The sequence below is a fragment of the Myotis brandtii genome, unplaced genomic scaffold, assembly GCF_000412655.1.
Source record: "Myotis brandtii unplaced genomic scaffold, ASM41265v1 scaffold1213, whole genome shotgun sequence".
Classification (NCBI taxonomy): Eukaryota; Metazoa; Chordata; class Mammalia; order Chiroptera; family Vespertilionidae; genus Myotis; species Myotis brandtii.
Window position 1 is genome coordinate 314,393 of NW_005354228.1, and position 11,145 is coordinate 325,537.

At 44.4% G+C, this 11,145-nt stretch overlaps 1 long non-coding RNA gene across 1 annotated transcript in view; it reads left to right on the forward strand.

Annotated features, from left to right (window-relative positions):
• The window catches only part of LOC106724707, a 16,198-nt gene extending 7,488 nt beyond the window's left edge, over positions 1–8,710 (forward strand). Inside the window, exon 3 of the long non-coding RNA XR_001360550.1 lies at positions 8,678–8,710. This is a non-coding gene — a long non-coding RNA (uncharacterized LOC106724707). The remainder of the gene's footprint in view (positions 1–8,677) is intronic.
• The last annotated feature ends 2,435 nt before the right edge of the window (positions 8,711–11,145 follow it).

Consider the following 11,145-nt stretch of genomic DNA (forward strand, 5'->3'; position numbering starts at 1 on the left):
GGAGGAGTGGGAGGAGGGTGTGCATGCAGCGTGAGGAGTCTCGCTGGAGAGGAGGACCCGGCAGCCCAGGTCTGGGAGGAAAGTGATGAGGACGCGGGCGCTGCTGCAGGAAGGGGCTGGAGAGCCGAGGGCCAGGGAGCCAGCAGTCTAGTGACGGGCTTGACAAAGCCACTAGAGCTTGGTTCGAAGCCGAGATAGAGGACAACATGTAGCCAGGAATTGAGGCCCCATTCAGGAGGAAAAGAGGAAAAGTGGGTGTGGAAGCGAACCATGGGGTAGCTGGTGTGAGAGTTCCTGTTGAAGACACCTCTTCTCTTTCCTGTTAGGGGGGCAGAGTGCTGTGGGGAGCAGGTGGAGTATTATGCGTGAGGAAAGCAGAGAAGGTTTGAATAAAACAACACAAATTGGGAGGGACACTCCGTCCCCAAGGCCTGGGCTGTGCTGGGTGCTTGTATACAGAAAGCAGGACACTGGTCTTGACCCAAGGCAGAGCTTGCCGAGCGTAGTGCCTGCCAGAGGACAGTGGAGAAGGAGGTTTGAGAATATTGAATTTAGTTTGCTCAAAACCAACTCCTAATTTTGTAATTCAAAGATTTTCCTAGAATGAATCAAAAAAAAATAAGAATTTTAGTTACTTTGCATGCTTTTCAAGAATAATCAAATCTTTACTCAATGGTAAAGAAATACAAATTTGTTTTCCCTTAACAATGTATTTTTAATTGCTCAATCTCTTATTGATATTCTTATATTTGTTTTCAGGAGACTTCAACAGAGACAGTGAATTTATTTGTTTGCCCTGTTCTCGATATCCAAACACCTGGGGACATAGCCTACATGGGTAGTGAGATGCTAATTTAACTCAATACTTTCAAAAAAATTTTTTAAATGTGTATAGATCAACATTTTATATGTTAACTAGGGTCCCAGTGCACGAAATTATGCACCTTGAAAGAAACTGTGGGCCGCGAGGCTACAGTGGGTACAAGGGCAGATCTCAGCCCATCCTCCATGCCCTGACCCGGCCCCGCCCACCACAGCCCCCTGGTCTCCTGTCTGCCAGCAGTCCCACTCCCGCTGCCGCCACTCCCACACACTGATGGCTCTGGCCCCACTAGCACCCACTGACAACGCAGAGCAATTGGGGCCTGCGCAATCAGCAGATGCGAGGGGCAGCTGCTGCCCTGATCAACCGTCAGGAGCAGGGGGAGGTGGAGAAGCTCTGAGGGCCAATCAGGGCCGGCAGCCACCACTCACACCCACTGATGGCGCCGAGCGATCGGGGCCAGTGCCAGGCACTGGTGGTGGGTTAGAGCTGTGGCTCTAGCATCAGCAATGGGTAGGAGTGGGGCCAGCACCGGCAGCAGTTGTGAGCGCCATGTGGGACCATGGCACACAGGAGCAAAGTATTTTCAGTAACCACCAGAGGTTCACTCTGATGACAACGACTGGCACCCTGCCTTGGTCTGGTGTCCCCACTCATCTGCTCCACCATCCTGCCGCGGCCAACACCCACCATGTTCCATGCTCTGCTGCCTGCTTCCAATGTCTGCCATGTTCCACGTGTGCCCCCTGGTGGTAACCGCACATCATAGTGACTGGTTGTTCGATTGTCCCACCATTCGTTCTATTTGCATATTAGGGTTTTTTATAGAGAGATGCCTATGACTAGGAAACATGCCTATAAACAGGCCTCATTTCCAGCACAGCCTTTTGTATCTGGGTGCCACCAGGTCTGATGAAGCAGGTTCCCGTTTCCCAGAGTGGAACACATCTCAAGATAGAAAAACATGAAGATGTTGGTGAAAACCATGAGGATGCGATTAAACTCATAAATGACGACCAAGCAGCTTATGACCAACAAGTGATGCAATTTTAAGTATCACTGTTTAAGTAGGAGCAATTTACTTACAAAAGGTGGAACCCAGGTACCAGTCGAAGAATGTAGGTCTGCATACAGATGCAACTAGATCACCTAATGAAAGATTTATAAAGCAGGCTCTTGTCTTCTTGGTGCAGCCTCACAGAGGGACTGGTTCTGCAGCTTTGTGTGATGTCTGGAACTAAACCACGGGTCTGAAGAACAGGTTTATAAGAACTGGTTCTTAAGTAGTGAAAGCTGAGTTGTACTGTAGGCGTGTTTTTCAAAAGTAACCTAACTCTTACCTTGAATTGAATATACACAAACTGAGTGGGTCAAAATATTTCATATATTTTGGTTGCCTTCCCACTCAATCTGACTATGACTTGGGCAGTGAGCCCCACCAACTGTTAGAAATGATTTAATCAAGCCAAATCATTTTTCATGTGAACACGGCTTGCTCACTATTTTTAGGTAAACAGGCACACCCATTTCTCCTGTGTAGTTTTATTCCCAGGTATTTCTCGTCATCAGTACAAGACTAAATCCTGTAATATCTCTTCTCTAGGACCATAGCAAGGATGTTAATAATATGAAAAAGTTGAGTAATCAGAGAGCACTTTCTGACCTGTTAAAAATACAGTAAAACCCTAGAGCAGATTAGACTTGGATTGGATTATAGAGAAAAAGGAGCATGCTCCTTGTTTATATGTGGAAAAGTTATGGGGGAGCACTGGCTGGTTTTGCTCAGTGGTTAGAGCGTCAGCCTGCAGACCGAAGGGTTCCGGATTTGGTTCCAGTCAAGGGCACATACCTTGGTTTCAGGCTCCTCCCTGGTGCGGGCTCCTGGTCAGGGCTCATGCAGGAGGCAACCAATCAATGTGTCTCTCTCACATCTGTCTCTCCCTCTCTCTTCCACTCTCTCTAAAAATCAATGGACAAATATCCTCAGGTGAGGATTAAAAAAAAGAAAAGAAAAGAAAAGGAAAGGAAAGGAAAGGAAAGAAAGAAAAGAAAAGAAAAGAAAAGAAAAGAAAAGAAAAGAAAAGAAAAGAAAAGAAAAGAAAAGAAAAGAAAAGAAAAGAAAAGAAAAGAAAAGAAAAGAAAAGAAAAGAAAAGAAAAGAAAAGAAAAGAAAAGAAAAGAAAAGAAAAGAAAAGAAAAGAAAAGAAAAGAAAAGAAAAGAAAAGAAAAGAAAAGAAAAGAAAAGAAAAGAAAAGAAAAGAAAAGAAAAGAAAAGAAAAGAAAAGAAAAGAAAAGAAAAGAAAAGAAAAGAAAAGAAAAGAAAAGAAAAGAAAAGAAAAGAAAAGAAAAGAAAAGAAAAGAAAAGAAAAGAAAAGAAAAGAAAAGAAAAGAAAAGAAAAGAAAAGAAAAGAAAAGAAAAGAAAAGAAAAGAAAAGAAAAGAAAAGAAAAGAAAAGAAAAGAAAAGAAAAGAAAAGAAAAGAAAAGAAAAGAAAAGAAAAGAAAAGAAAAGAAAAGAAAAGAAAAGAAAAGAAAAGAAAAGAAAAGAAAAGAAAAGAAAAGAAAAGAAAAGAAAAGAAAAGAAAAGAAAAGAAAAGAAAAGAAAAGAAAAGAAAAGAAAAGAAAAGAAAAGAAAAGAAAAGAAAAGAAAAGAAAAGAAAAGAAAAGAAAAGAAAAGAAAAGAAAAGAAAAGAAAAGAAAAGAAAAGAAAAGAAAAGAAAAGAAAAGAAAAGAAAAGAAAAGAAAAGAAAAGAAAAGAAAAGAAAAGAAAAGAAAAGAAAAGAAAAGAAAAGAAAAGAAAAGAAAAGAAAAGAAAAGAAAAGAAAAGAAAAGAAAAGAAAAGAAAAGAAAAGAAAAGAAAAGAAAAGAAAAGAAAAGAAAAGAAAAGAAAAGAAAAGAAAAGAAAAGAAAAGAAAAGAAAAGAAAAGAAAAGAAAAGAGAAGAAAAGAAAAAAGAAAAGAAGAAAGGAAAGGAAAGGGAAGGGAAGGAAAGGAGAGGAAAGGAAAGGAAAAGGAAAAGTTATGGGGATGGGCGATAGGTAGGTAGAGAGATAGAGACAGAGACAGAAAAATTCGAAGAGCAGGGGATTCTACATCTAAATCCACAGCCACGAGAGGCTGAGCCCAGAGGGGGGGCCTGAAGAACTGCCCAAGCTGCGTGGTGCTGGGGGGAGGGGGGGAAGGGGGGGGGCTGAGAAACTTGCAGCTGCAAGGTTGTTTCCCCTCTTTTTGGTCTTTACTTTTATTCACTAAACTCAGTTCATAGTACCTTTCAAATACAAACACTCACCCATAGCTGAGGTGCAGGTGGAGGTGCTGACTTGTGGAGTCTGGGGAGAGGCTGTGGACAAGAGCGGGTTGGGGAGAGGTGACCAGAAGTCCAGCACTGGGACATTCCTGACACTCTGGTCCTAATCAGCCATTTTCTCCTAAAGAGCCAGCCCCTCCCAACAGTCTCCAGACAACCAATACTGCCACACCCAGACTACACCCTGAGTGGTTCAAAGGACACAAACAATCTGAATAGCCCCGAAGAGCCCTCAGGAACTGAGTTGAAGAGAGGCCATTTAGTCCTGGAAAGCAATACAACAACCTCCTTAACTATAGCCCTGTCAGAAGCAGCCACTTGAGAGATTAAGATTGACAGCAGGCAGACAGGCTAAGTGGGCAGATTGGTCCCGCCTACTAGCAGTCAAGGCTGTGGAGATAGACACAAACAGAGGAGCAGTGCTTCGCTTGGAACTTCAACACGGTGCTGACTACCTAACAGGAAACTGAGAAGTGGCAGGCAGAACAGAAGAGTGGGGTCTTACACTAGCTCCCATGGGGCATTAAAACTCGGCTGAAATGAATGACACTTCACTTTCTTTTTAATCTTTTTTTTTTAATTTCTTTATTTTCTTTGGGGTTTTTGGTTGTTTACTTTTTTTTTCATATTATTTTTTCTTCATTCTATTTTTTATTGTTATTTTACCTTATTTTTTTTTCTTTCTCTTTCTTTTCTTCTTATCCACTCATCCTCTTTCTACCTCCTCTATACTGAACTGAAGTCCTCCCCATATTCATTTAATTACTTAGCCTTACTTTCTGTATATAAGCTCTGCCTCTACAGATTCTGGCCCAACCCTCTTTTCTGGGTGTTTGTTGTTTACATATTTTGGTTTATCTGTTTGTTCTGTGGTATTTTCTCCCCATATATAATTTTTTTCTTTTCCTTCTTTTTCTTTTCTCTCTTATCATTTTTTATTTCCTCAATATCATTTTTGCTGTCTTTTCCTTCCCTAATTCTTTTTTTCTCTGGTGGTCACTTATATTGGGGTTATCAGTGTCATGAGTACATTCGTGTTTTGTTCCCTTTGTGTTGTGTCTTGTCAAGTTGTATTTTGTGCTGTTTGGTAAACGTGGTAGAGAGCAAGCCACATAACCAGATACCCTGAGAGGAGACTCCATCCACGAATGGGACAATAACACTCAAGACCCAATTACCCCAAGAGAACTCAAATATCCCAAGGAGGCACCCCTAGATTGCCCAGCTCAGAAGACCAGAGAGATTGCACCACTGGGCCCCATAGAGCATCCTATATAATAAAAGCCTAATATGCAAATTGTCCCCTTGGTCGGTTGTTCAACGGGGAGCTCAACTGAGAGACTGAAAGTTCGACCATTCGCTATGATGTGCGCTGACCACCAGGGTGCAGCGCGGACCATGGTGGGTGTCGGTGAAGTGGCGCTGGCAGTGGGCGGCAGTGGAGGTGCTGCTGGCCCCAATGGGCCCCGACGAGAGTGGGACCACGGCGGGATGGTGGAGCAGGTGAGCGAGTGGCACCAGGCCAAGGCAGGTGCAAGTGGGGGCCTGATCTCCCCTCAGATGGCGACTGGTGGCAGGGCCACTGCCTGGATTCCAGGCACTGAGGGAGCCTGGTGGGGGGTCCAGCCCTGACCGATTACTCTGCAGGTGGCAACCAGCAGCAGTGGCAGGGGGCAGGGCCGCTGCCCGGCTCCCAGGTGCTGAGGGAGCCAGGCGGGGGAGGAGGGGGTCACCCTGACTGATTGCCCTGCAGGCGGCAGGGGGCGGGGCTGCCGCCTGGCTCCCAGACACTGAGAGAGCTGGGCAGGGGCCCGGCCCTGATCAATCACCCTGCAGGCAGGATGGTGGAGCTGGTGAGGGGGCAGCACCAGGCCAAGGTAGGGTGCCAGGTGAGGCTGTGGGGCTGCGAGTCTTGGGGTATGAGCTGGGGCTGTGAGGCTGGGGGTGCAAGCTAGGGCCTGATCTCTGCAGGCCACCCTGAGGGACCCCACCTGCATGCGAATTTGTGCACCAGGCCTCTAGTCTACTATATAAGACAAACTCAAAAAATCTGTGTGGCATACCAGTTTGATCTGATACTTAGAAACAATCACAAAGGAACAGCAAAAATGGGGAGACAAAGAAACAACCCCCACTCAAAAGAAAAGGAATCACCAGAAAAGGAAATAAGCAAAATGGAGGCAAGCAATTTGTCAGAGAAAAAACTCGAAGCAGTGGTTATAAGGACACTTAAAGAATGGAAGACAAATTCAAAAAACATTTGTAAGAATCAAGAGGAAATGAAGAGTGACATAGCCTCAATAAAGAACACAATGGAAAGTTTCAACAGTAGAATAGAAGAGACTGAGCATTGCATTAGCAAGTTAGAGAAAACACACAAGCACAGCAGCAACTGGAAAGAAAACTCAAAAAGCAGGAGGAGAGCCTAAGGGAGCTTTGGGACAACAGGAAATGAAACAACATCCACATAATAGGTTCCCAGAAGGAAAGGAAGCAGAGCAAGGAATGGAGATAGAGAGGAGAGAGAGAGAGAGAGAGAGAGAGAAGAGAGAGAGAGAGAGAGAGAGAGAGAAGAGAGAGAGAGGAGAGAGAGAGGAGAGAGAGAGATTAGAAGATGGAATCATTTAATTCTCTTCAGACTGGATTTTGTGTGTCTTGTACATGCATGTGCATGCTATGTGTGTATGAAAGGAAAAATAGGGGGGAGAGAGGGAAATGAGGATGAGGATGAGAAGGATGTAGACATACCATGAAAAGCACATGGCATAGTCCCTGCACACCCTAAGGGATAATTTTTGTTTCCTTACCATCTTTGCAAAAATATGAAGGGGAAGACAAAACACATAAACATATAGACTTGACGAAGAAATAAGTAAATTTAAGAATGCAGTATGTACTTAAATACAATTCATAATGTGGACCTACATAACAGTAGAGAGTCACATAGTAACGGGAGTGGTATGTTGTTGGGGTTATATTGGAGGTCAGGTCTTCATCAGAAAAACTAAACAGAAAAATAAGTAATTTATATGAGTAATTTAGTAAAAAGTATAATTGACATAACCATTTCTTTTCTTTTAATTCATCAATCTAGATCAGTGGTTCTCAACCTTCCTAGTGCCGCAACCCTTTAATACAGTTTCTCAAGTTGTGGTGACCCCCCAACCATTGCTACTTCATAACTGTAAATATCTGATATGCAGGATGTATTTTCATTATTATAAATTGAACATAATTAAAGCATAGTGATTAATCACAAAAACAATATGTAATTATATATGTGTTTTCCAATGGTCTTAGGCAACCCCTGTGTAAGGGTCGTTCGAACCCCAAAGGGGTCGCGACCCACAGGTTGAGAACCGCTGATCTAGATAATTTAAAATGTTCCTACTTGTCATTAGACAGGTGCCCAAAGTTTGAGAATAGTGATGACATTATTAAGTGAGTACATGGAGGACAGGGGAGAAAACTGGGTTGACATTCTTTTTCTAATTTTGTTTCCTTTTTATCAACAGTTATGGAGATTCCTATCACAGCTGCCTGCGTGCTGGGCTGTACCACGTGGGCACCGGTAGGCTTTGCACTGAGCCTCCTTCCTGCAGCTGTTTCCCACAGAGCGGCAGGCATGCTGTGCGAGTCTGGAAAATAAGGCATGAGAGGCAGCAGGTGCTGGTCACAGGGGCTCTGCCTGGCTGCCCTGCCGAGCGAGAATCCAGGCTGCTGAGCTGCGTGTGTGCGTGTGTGCGTGTGTGTGTGTGTGTGTGTGTGTGTGTGTGTGTTTCAAAATAAAGTCTCTTGGCTTTAGCTAGATTCGATTTCAACTTCTCAGTGAAAATACATTCTGTATTTTCATGGAAAATCAACAAGAACTTTTCACAGGAGACTAGACCAGGCTGTTTCATCATTCTTTGGGATCAGAAAAATTGTTTGTTTCTCTTTGGTCCTGAGCTAACCATTTCCTACCAAATCTCACTTACCTTGATAAAAATATGTCTCATAATGACAACCCAGTAGTGTGGAATCTCATTATGCCTGAACTTCTGTGATCATGTTTTATTCATAAATATCTTCTTTTTTTTCTTTTTTTTTATGGATCCTACCTCAGGTTCATTTGTACAAACAGCATAGCAGGACACCAGCCCCAGCCCCATGCAGGCAGCAGCCAGGGGACACCCAGCCCTTCTGTCCTCACATTGGCAGACAGAGGCCTCTGCTCTGGACCACTCATGGGGGCCCGGGCACCTCTGGGAGCCTGAGCTGCAGTCACAGCCACAGCCCAGGCCTTGGTTTGAGCCTTGGCCTGTGGCCAGCGGAGCCTGAGCCCCTTGGCAATTTGGCAGGAGCACGTTTCCCAAGCCTGGGGTGAGTGACGGAGGCAAGTCGACTGAGCTCGCAGCTGCCGCCCTTTGGGATCTTGGGCTTGACCTCCTTGGGCTTGACGAGGGCCTTGATAGCCTTGGCATGTGCTCAGGCCTTGGCCTTGTGGGCCTGCCTCTTCTTCAGGCCCTTCTTGTGCTTCTTGGTAGAGTGCATGTTGCTCAGGAACATGAGCTCTGCCCCCTTAAGAGATTCGTATCTTTGTGATGGGGTATCTTGATGTGCCATTTTCAGGACTGGTTTTGTGTGGCATGGTTCTTGCACCAAAGTCCGTGGCTCCCTATTCATAAGTATCTTTATTTGGGCCACATAGTTATTGACTTCCCAATCAATCCCAGAGAGAACAGAATGTTTAAGGTACATTAACCTGCTGGGACCTCCAGCTACCAGGGTGATAAAGGTGAGTGGGAAGGTGCTCAGCAAGCGTCAGAGGCCACAGTTCTTTGCTTGGAGATGGCCCTGATCTGTGAGCAAGCTTGTGTACTTTTTAGCACCTCACTCTAATGTGAATGTAAGTGCTCGAATGGAAAAGGTGCATGTGTGTGCATGTGTGTGCATGTGTGTGTATGTGAGTGCATGGGTGCATGCATGCTTTTGTGTAATTTTTCCCCATTAAGAGGAAGTCCCAGCTCTTTCTCTTCCACCCAACCACCCAGAGACTAGTTTATAAGAGGAGGGGGGTGAAGATGCAATTCTCCAGAACTGCGTAGGGACAGTTCGTTTTCTTGTTTTCTCCTACTCTGTGGCCTTGTGGGGATGTCACACCCACCGGGAGTGTTACTAAGGAGGCATCTGAGCCCCTTCATCTTCAGCGACTATTGGGCTTCAGGATTAGTGCATCAGCCAGGATCATCGGGCTCTGACTGAGCCACCTCTGCTGAACAGGAACATGCAAAAGAGCATGTCTCAGCCCAGTCACTTTCCGGAAGCACCCGCTTTCATGGCGATGGGGTGAACTAATAAGTTGTTGTTGGGAGTCCTTTCTGCTAACTTTTAACTTCAAGGACTACACAGGGTTCTGGATGATTAAGCCATAAACTCCTCAGCTTAACACCTGTGCCCAAGTTTTCAAGTAGCTGGAAAAAAACCTGCATAGGCATGAATTGAATCTAGAACTCAACCCTGAATCAGCCTGAACTTAAACCTAAATAGACCTGACATTAAGTCCAGTAGAAATAAAATTAGTGTCTGATTTACATACCCAATAGGACTTGCCATTCTTATTGACCAATGTACCTATAAATTCAAAGAAAACGGTGGATTGAGTACACTGTATAGACAGGTGTTTTGGCCAATTATTCTCCTCCCCCATTACTTGTATTTATTTATTTATTTTTATTGAATTTATTGGGGTGATATTGGTTAACAAAATTATACAGGTTTCAGGTGCACAATTCTACAACACATCATCTGTACACTGTATTGTGTATTCACTACCACAAATCAATTCTCTATCACCATTTATCCCCCCTATACCCTCCTCCACCTCCCTTCAGCCCCCCTCCCTTCAGCAATCAACACACTGTTGGTCATGTCCATGAGTTTTTCTCTCTTTTTTTTTCTCAGTCCCTCCAACCCCCAACCCCATCTCCAACAGCTATCAGCCTGCTCTCTATTGACGAGTCTGTCTCTTTCTGCTTGTTAGTACATTTGTTCATTAAATCGCACAAGTGAAATTTTATGGTACTTGACTTTCTCTGACTGGCTTTTTCCACTTAGCATAATGTTCTCCGGGTCCATCTATGCTGTTGCAAGGGTAAGATTTCCTTCTTTTTTATGGCTGAGTAGTATTCCATTGTGTACTAGTAAATGTACCACAGCTGTTTTATCTACTCATCTACTGATGAACACTTGGGCTGCTTCCAAATCTTGACTATTGTAAACAACACTGCAATGAGCATAGGGGTGCATATATTTTTCCAATTAGTGTTTCAGGGTTCTTTGGATAAATTCCCAGAAGTGGAATCACAGGGTCATAAGAAGGTTCAATTTTTAATTTTTTGAGGAAACTCTATACTGCTTTCTACAGTAGCTGCACTAGTCTGCATTCCCACCAGCAGTGCACAGGGTTCCCTTTTCTCTGCATTCTCAGCAACACTTGTTTGTTGATTTGTTAATGGTAGCTATTCTGACAAGTGTAAGGTGATACCTCATTGTGGTTTTAATTTGCATCTCTCAAATTATTGGTGACACTGAGCATCTTTTCATGTGTCTATTGGCCATCTGTATGTCCTCTTTGGAGAAGTGTTTATTCAGGTTTTCTGCCCATTTTTTAATTGGATTGTTTGTTTTTACCAGAATTGAGTTTTATAAATTCTTTATAAATCTTATATAACACTAGAGGCCTGGTGTACAAAATTCGTGCACTGGGGGGGGGGGGCGGTCCCTCAGCCCAGCCTGCACCCTCTCCGATCTGGGACATCCCTCTCACAATCCAGGACTGCTGGCTCCCAACCGCTCACCTGCCTGCCAGCCTGATCACCCTCTAACCATTCCCCTGCTGCCAGCCTGCCCCTCTAACCATTCCCCTGCCAGCCCAATCGCCCCCAACTGCCCTCCCCTACAGGCCTGGTCCCCCCCAACTGCCCTCCTCCTCCTGCCAGCCTGGTCACCCCCAACTCCCCTCCCCTGCCAGCCATCTT